This window comes from Myxine glutinosa, chromosome 10 (assembly GCF_964187855.1).
Source record: "Myxine glutinosa chromosome 10, kmMyxGlut1.1, whole genome shotgun sequence".
Taxonomy (NCBI): Eukaryota; Metazoa; Chordata; class Myxini; order Myxiniformes; family Myxinidae; genus Myxine; species Myxine glutinosa.
Window position 1 is genome coordinate 88957640 of NC_136270.1, and position 9051 is coordinate 88966690.

Here is a 9051-nt window from a genome sequence, read left to right on the forward strand (position 1 = left end):
CCACGTCATGAGTAATAAACGACTTAATTTGACAGGTCCCTAGCTGTTACTGGGCAATCTAATCTCCTCGAAACATATGGACCATACTACACCTACCACCATCTCGCCAAGGTTCTCGCTAAGGTAATGTTGTGTCACTACCCCAATGCTTGTATCACCACCCCAATGCTATCTTGAATTGGATCAATTTACAAACTATCACCTGGTGTTTCACAGGCATCACAGGACGCTGTTCTTTTGAGCACAGACTAAGTCATACTGCTAATACCTGCAAGCAGGTTTGAATAACCCACCTGCACCTTTGGAAAAGAGTGAACAGGGTACATTTATTTATTTTATATACTCGCTTTTGGATGTATTATTTGAACAGAAGTCATTATTTGCCAATGTTCCAGGCAAATTGTCAATTCCTGCAATAATCTATGGATGGCATCATATTAGCATCATCGCCACACCATAAATAATGAAGCAAATAGCAGTCAGGTTCTGCCAGTGCAAGCATATGTTTACCTGCGTAGTACCAAGGTGTGTTAAAATCCCTCCAAAAAGTCTGGAAGTGGCTTCTGGAAAAAAAAGAGTTTCTGCATCTCATTTGTTGGAAATAGCAAGTTCCCAAACCTGACAACATAGTTGTTTTGTAGAATTTTTCCTGTTTTCAAAACAAGAAAAAATAAAGATAACCTTTCCTTAGAAACAGGAAGTGAAGAAACCATAAGCAAAGCTGAACCTGAATGGTTCTGCTTTTATTGTGGTGATTAGGAACTTTTCCACAAACTGCTGACCACAAACTGCTGACCACAAAAGTTGAAGTTACTTGTTTTGAAAAGCTTTTATTGTATCAATCCTGAATGGGAAAACCTTTGCAAGAGGTTTAATGAAGTTAACCTTTGTATCAATCCTGAATGGGAAAACCTTTGCAAGAGGTTTAATGAAGTTCATCTTTGTATCAATCCTGAATGGGAAAACCTTTGCAGGAGGTTTAATGAAGTTCATCTTTGTATCAGTCCTGCTGGCAAAATTAATCTTTAAAAAAAATTAAAAATGAAATTAAAAATTTATCGTCAGAAACGGCATTTAAATCGTGCGTTCTTGGAAGTTTCTGCAGTTCCTTGTGTTCTTCCCTGGTCCAACAGTTCAGTAGATTCACAATGACTAATGGCCAGATCGACGAACTAGTGAACCGACTTGTTGTTCCTTCTGCTATAAATTGATGAATTTTGAGTGTGTGTGAGTGTGTGTGTGTGTGTGTGTGTGTGTGTGTGTGTGTGTGTGTGTGTGTGTGTGTGTGTGTGTGTGTGTGTGTGTGTGTGTTGTGTGTCGGGAAACAATCGAAGTCCACCACGATGAAGAAGAAGAAGTAACAAGATTTATTGATATACCAAGAACACGATCGCGTATATGCTCTGGAAAGAGAAAGACTCACAAAGCCTTCAGACTCTCCAAACATCTGACTCTACCAGACCAAGAGTTGAGTTTAAATACAAAATCTAATCTAATTATTCTTCCGCACAACAAAAGGCAGTTTCAAAAGGATAAAGAATTTGAATTCCCCCATCCTGTCTTTATCGGCTTGAATTGTTAATGAAAAACTAGACTCAAATCTTATCCCCTTTCCTATTGGCTTGAATTGTTAATGAAAACCTTGGCTCCAGACTTTTATCAGAGAAGAGCTGGTCTCAGCTATACAAAATAATTATTTTGTTTTTCAATGTGAAGTAAAGCAAATTGCCATCATTTTAATGGTACAATTCCCCACAATTCCCTCCTTTGGCTCCTTTGAGACAATGTCATCAAAGAGACAATTTTAATGTCAGCATGTAGGCATTTCTTTGTTCCCTGTAGTCCGTCCTCTGTACACCCATTCGCGCCTGAGGAAATCTCCAACAGACCCTTGGCCCAGCGTAGGCCTGCCTTCGACAACCTCTATCGATGGACTGAGAATGTACGACTTAGGAAAACCGGGAACAAAGATCCACCTGCCATGCTTAATCCAGTGGGAGGATATTGTCATCAATCAGCCCCTTGTAGCTGGTCTGTTCTTTTTCTACATCTCCAAGGACAGTTAGATCCGAAGTTAGGTCAACGGGGATTAAACTGGGACCGAGAGCTTGCAAAACATATCGAGAAACAGGAGTCGATAAGTCGTGCACCCATAGGCGATTTTGTATTTTAAAAAAATCATCACAATTATCATATTCATTGCTATCTAATGACACGTTGTCCATGTACTCGTCCATGTACTCATTCAGGTTGGCAGAAAGAACCATGGTCTTCGCTTGCACTTTCTTCAACGTCCATCCTGAAAAGTATTTCTTTACACACACAAGCACTAAGGCTTTCATTAGTGCCCCCCCACCCCCCCCCCCAAATTACTGCCCCAATTACCATCGCAAGTGCGGTCAACAACCATTTAACAACCGTGCCTGTCCATCCTTTGAACCAATCTGCCATCCATCCCAAATCGCTCCCAATCCCAAATCCAGATCAAGATTTAGAGGCCTTGAATCTAAATTGAATTTAAAGGCCTTAAATCTTGAATCTAAATCTAAGTCTTTATGTATCAGAAATCCGTGAGCAGAGAGTGCTCTGCTAAGTTTGTGTGAGATCCCTTACAAATTCGGCCAACTTTACTCCCAAAGGCATACCACCACCCTCTACCTGGTAAACCTTCTACCCATAGATAAAATGTATCCATCAATTTTCCAGAATTTGCCAATATCTGCATTCAATTTTATTTTCTTCCTTTTATGGAAATATTTTATGGAAATTCACTTTTTTAAATCAATGCAAGTTCTCCATCGATCATGTCCAACCCCAATGTTCAAAATCTCATTTGAACATTTTGAGATTTCAATCACAGGCCAAGCGTTTTGATCACAGCTCGACATTAATTTTCCAACATGCCAAATAGTTTGTCATCAAGGGTAAATTCTGCAAACCCTGCGCACAACGCAGCACACTCCAATTTACACATGGGCTCCCACCATCAAAACTACCAAGGCTACAAAAAAAAATTACATCTGGACCCCAAATCTACAATTTCACAAAGCAAAATATCTTGTATATTTTAAAAATGCCTAGCCCGATTAAGCAGGCACCAGTCTGGTATGTTCGCTCCATATCCCACCGCAGTGTGCGGTCGACAACACCTGGCAGTGGTGACCACTCACCATGGCAGTGGTGACCACCAGCTCACCTTGTTTGGAGGCGGTGCCTCCTCCCGAAGCCCCCCAATCAGAACCAAGCCACCTGCAAATGGACACATTTCACAGTTTTCACATTTCACATTTCATTAGTTTTGCACATAAAGGCAACACGTTATCATTCAGGTGGTGAACATTTACCCAGCATGACCACCACTACTAGCCACCACCACCAGCTGCCAACCACCACAATGTCCCTTTTGTTATCCAAGCAGTCACAATGCCTCCAAACCTCCAAAAAAAGAAACAGACCAAGCACCGTCCTCATTGAAACCACAACGCCACAATTACAGCCCTAATGATGTCATTGCCAACAACCAGGCCACAACATAAAACAGAGATCCGCAATATCCTGGCCGATTAACATTTCCACACTCGCCACCCGGTGTTCTTCACAATTACATTGCACTTCACGACACCATAACACAACTGCCCGGTGCAATCAGCAGCACCATCACCACCCTTTAAGGCCAAATTCCATTCATTCTCACACAACCAGATATTCTTTCAGACTCATCTTCACCCCTCCTTATTTCACAAATTCATAAACATTGTCATTTTGACAATGACACCATCATGACCAACATCTCATTAAATTACTTTTCCCCAATTTTGGTCACAATTTTCCAATGTCTCGCAATCCGTTTTGTCCTTCCCCCATTGGCTGTACTTGGAGACACTGGAAACATTTTCCACAAATTTTACTAGATGTCCCAAATTGACAATATTTTATATGGTAGTTACATTCACTAATAATGCAGACAGCTGAGATCCAAATCTGGACCTCACAATTACCTTCTGACAACAATTCCAGCCAGCTAATCAAACCGCAGATTGCCACAACTCCCTTGCAGGTGTACCTGAGCTCCTTGGCACACCTGAGCTCCTCATCTGTAAGCTCACGCACCTGTCACCTTTTTTGAAATCAGTGTTTCAGAAATATGACTCCATGGACGGCTAGAAAGCCAGAAAGACACAGCCAGACAGACACAGGGGTGAAACCATAATCACAAATACCTTCCCCCAAGCAGGAGACCAGAGCATTCCCATTCCATCTGCGTTCTTCTCAAGTCCGGTTACAACCCTCTGAGATGTTTTACTCACCGACAGCAGACAGACAATAGAAGCGCACCACAAGCCCCAGAACTCAATCAGACTCGAACTCACTTCCAAAGGACACCACTTCTCCAGACTGGCGCAGTCTCATCCACAGTCTCTTTGCCAGCTCATTCATTAAACGAAATGCAAAAATCGTTTGCCAAACAAAGGGCAAATTCTGCCAACCTCATGCAGAAATCAAACAGTACAACACTTGACACTGAAACCAATATTTAATTTACTGCAACCTTCAAATTTAATTTTTTATCTAATTTTTATTTTTATTTAATGCAACATCTTCAGATGCAAATACAAACATGACAATATATGAGAATTCCCTCCAACCAATCATTTCCACCTTCTCCACTTCACATTTGTCCAGCCATTCCACCACACTGACCTGTGAATGAATGATCGTTTTAAGGCCATTTTCCCTGCTAGAGCGGGGGTTAGCCTTGCAGGCCCCATGACAATCATGGTTCCCTGTTTTGAGGCAATGTTTTTATGGCCGGATGCCCTTCCTGACGCCAACCCTTGGTCACGCTCCTACGATGCACAGGGATACTGTGTACCTATTCTAAATCGGGGTACACACCATGATCATTCATCCCAGCAAGCTGGTACTCAATTTGCCGACCTCAGAAGGATGACAGGCTGAGTCAACCCCCCTGGCGTTAATTCAGCGATCGACCGGGATTCGAACCCAGGATCCTAGGATCCCAAGCTGGCACCCTAACCGCTAAGCCAACACCAGGCTGACACCAGGCTGCCAACACCACACTGACCTGTGTCTTGGTTAATTTGCATCTCCACCTAACGTGAGTATTTATTACCTGGTTAAAACACACTTGTCTCGCACACCTGTATTGTATGTTCACTCCAAATTTCACCAATCACGTGCGCTGTTAAATCAGTGAGCAGCACGGTGACCACTTCTGATACCAATAACCCCATGACCTCTTGGTCGCTTTTAACATCCAATTGAAAAATCTCATTTAATATCAATCTTATTAATTCCTACCGTAATTGAGATAAACAAAATTCGATACAAACTTAATGTTAAGTGAATTATTCTGAACAGCAGTTCCAATACATCGTTGTTTAATCATCATTTTTATACATGACAGACTGTTAAGGGGTCCTCCCCTATCCTCTGGTCTCGGCAAACCTCCGAACCCCGAGGAAGTCCCCGGCAGAAAGATGTGTTGTCCTTGGTTGAAAACAAGCCAATCAATAACGAGTCCACACCAAGGGTTACGAACAAACCACAATATATTATAAATCCTACCCAGGAATCACGACCCAATTAGTACAGCACTTCACCATATAATTCCTATCTACAGGGGGCGCCACCTTACCGAGCCCCTTAACCCCCAAACTCACGGCCCTTGCCCCAATGTCTCTGCACTCCTCCAAGGCGACGTCGATTCGCTCCAGCGATCGTGGAATCAATTTCCGATTCCAATCAGGGGAAGCGGAGTCGATCGAACCAACCCGCAGGCCACGTGATCCAATCCCCAGCACGATGACAGTAGAAATAGAATGGGAAACCTCCCCAAAGCCGATTTCGGGTACGTACCCGGTTGCGGTTCAATCCGCGAGTCTCCTCAATACCCCTCCCACAGCCACTGTCTTGTACAGCCGTCCCCGGCAGCCCGCCGGAGAGTAACGCCCAGTCGACGCGCCGCAAAAACCTGGTCACTGCCGGTGGTGCGTGTGGCGAAGATGGCGGTCGGCTTTCTCTCGCACCGGGTTTGGAGGTGAGGATACTCGGCAACCTCAACGAGGATACCCGACGACGCAGGCTCCGCAGCAATCCGGCGATCTCCTATCGCGCGGACTTCTTTTCAAGGAGGCAAAATTCCCTTGTTCTGCACGTTCGACTGCTCGGTCCGGAGCTGCAATCAGAACATGTCTGCCTACGATCTTCCCCGCTTCTCCCTCCCTTTCCCTATCTCCTCCGGGTCACGATCCGATTTCCGGCCACGTTTTACCCGGAGCGCTTTTAACCCTTTTAACCACAATAAGCATCATCAACATCAGCATCATCCATAAGCATCATCACTAAGCAAGAAGCATCAACCATGATAACAAGAACCACCATTATTAGGGCCGGTATCCGTAACACAGACAGACACGTCTTTACACATGACCTCACATTCACACTGGACAGAGGATTCCCATTCATACTGGTCTAGACAGAGCTTGGGATCATTATTATTTAATCATTACACTGTAGCGGTTACCGGAAGCATGACATAATCACCTTGCACCGGCCGATGACGTAACCGGCGGGCGGTTGCTTGCCAGGACTCGCCCGGACGTGTCCGGACTTTCCTTGCCCGGGCGGACTCTCGATTTGCATACCACGCCCCGTTGAGAGGCGTGGCTGACTTATTTTCATACCACGCCCCACCTGAGAGGCATGGCTTTTGTGTGGTCAACTTTTGATATAAATTGCCGCCCGTGTTAACGGGCTATTCAGTGCTTTTGAGTTCTTTCGAGTTGAGCTAGAATAAATAGCTCAGTGAAACTTCGTTCCTGGTGTCGTCCATTTTGTCCGGCTTTATCGTGCGAGCATAGCTCCACAATACTTTATTAATCTGGATACCCTTGTTTGAGGAAGAAGAAGCTCTACATCTCCGAGCCATGCGATCCCTAAACATCTCTCAGACACCACAATTGTGTCAGACCCTTGACCTCTGACCCAAAAATGCAATCAATGATTTATCACACAATGCCTAACCCTGCCAAATTGCGTACGAATCCGTCCACATCGTCCTGAGATGTCCTGCCCACAGACAGACAGACAGACAGACAGACAGAGAGGCTCCACATTACAATCATTTCCCATCTCACCATATTTCCAGAGAAGCCTCAATTCCAAGAAAACCTCAACCTCCGACACTGTCTGGAACTCAAGCCATCGCGCCTTGCACAGCACCTCACAAAGCACCTCGGTACACGTGTTCGAATCTCAAAACCTCCGTCGGGGCTCCGCACACGTTTCACTCAACATGCCTCACGTGGGAGGCCCAGGTTCACCAAGTATGTACGCACCCACGCCGGTTGAACAATGGCTCCTGGAGCCTGGAGGGCGAGTCAACGTCTACACTGCCGCGCACCTCCGACACGTCTATCCACGCACCTCCTGTCGCATAAAAGCACGGCTCTCCCATCTATAACCGCACCACGCTTCTTGCCCCTCCCTGCATCCTCCCTCCTTATTCGTTCATCACAAATAAGCCAGAGAGAGCTCCACCATGGATGTTTACTGCACACTGAAACTCAACGCCCACATAGAGCGCAGGACTCATAACATACTGTAACATCAGCAGGACTCTTAATGTTAGGCCTTCTGGTCTTCACGGTAAGTCTGTTTATTTTCCTGGGTCCTCCGAGACGATCCACACCAACAACAACAACAAACTGCAGAAAATCAATATTCTCTTTTTTTTTTTCTTTTTTTTTGTATACTGAATCGAGGCTCGTGAAAGAGCTAAATATATAGGGTTGGTTTTCTAATAGGGTTGGTTTTATATAGGGTTGGTTTTGTTGGTTGGTTGGTTGGTTGGTTCCCTACTTATATAGGGTTGGTTTTCTAAGGCTGGGGCGCAGTGGCGTCGTCGCGTCCCCGGCACGAGGGTCGATTCTGAGGAAATCTTGTTTCATTGTGCACGCAAAAATTGACCGAGTTGTTCAAAATATGGACTTATAAAAAATTAGTCTCTTAACGCTGTAAACGCAGTGACGTCATCACGTCCCCGGCACGACTCGATTCCGAGGAAATTTTGGTTTTATGGTGCACGGCTCCATTTCACAACGAATTTGAATTCTGTGTACAGTTTTGCCACGAAAATGAGATCCCGCATCGAGTGTGGTATCTTATTTGGTGAAATTCGGTCGATTTGAAGTGGTGAAAATAAAATGTGATCGTGGAAAATCGTAGCGAGGGGCCATTTTGAATCGGTTTTCAGTGAATTGGTTTTCGATTATGACACCGGGTTACTTGTGGTGGATAGGAACACCACTAGGTAAGTAAGGACAACCTTTATTTCGCAAAGATTGGGCAAAAATTGACCGACTAATTCAAAATATTAACTTATATCAAATAGGTCTTTTAAGGTGAAAACGCGATGACGTCACCACGTCACGCGGCACGAATGCGCACCTGTGTCGTTGGAGGTATTGACTTATATCGGGTTGGTTTTCTAAGGCTGTAGGCCGCACCTCATTTTGTCGAATAAAGTGGTACTCGGGTGGTTCCGGTATTTGGGACCGCAGGAACGGAAAGTGCAGGTACGGGGTGCCAGTCACTCCCCAGCCGGCCCGCTCTGAAGGTTCGGATCGGGACACCGGGATTCATTCCGGTCGCCCGGTCGGCCCGGAGGTGGGGGTACGGGGCCTGTCACGGAACGTCAAAACAAACGGCCTGGCGGGGCCACCCAAAAGTCGGGCGTGAGGGGTGCGTCCACTAATGGAACGCCTCTCGCTTCCCAGATCGAGGGCCACGTGGTCAGGAGAACCTCGTCCCTTCTGGTTGCCTTGCCGTCCCACCGTGAGCGCTGGTCAGGGTGTACTTCAAGCTAAGCTTAAGTGTTAAGTGTTAAGTTCCTCCTTGCCCTCGCAAGGGAAAGGCTAGGGTCAAGCTCTTCCAAATTTCCAAACACTAGAAATCGGACGTCTCAAATTAATTAATTAATTTGTTAATACATCTCAGTCGCCCGCGACCTCTCTAGCGCGGGTGTCG

The 9051-nt window shown here is 45.3% G+C and overlaps 1 long non-coding RNA gene across 1 annotated transcript; it reads right to left on the reverse strand.

Moving 5' to 3' along the window:
* Positions 1–1346: 1346 nt before the first annotated feature.
* Positions 1347–7617, reverse strand: LOC144894066 (uncharacterized). Its single transcript, XR_013624764.1, has 2 exons — positions 7161–7617; positions 1347–3249 (listed from the first exon to the last, which is right to left on the reverse strand). It is a non-coding gene; the product is annotated as an uncharacterized LOC144894066 (long non-coding RNA).
* Positions 7618–9051: the final 1434 nt, after the last annotated feature.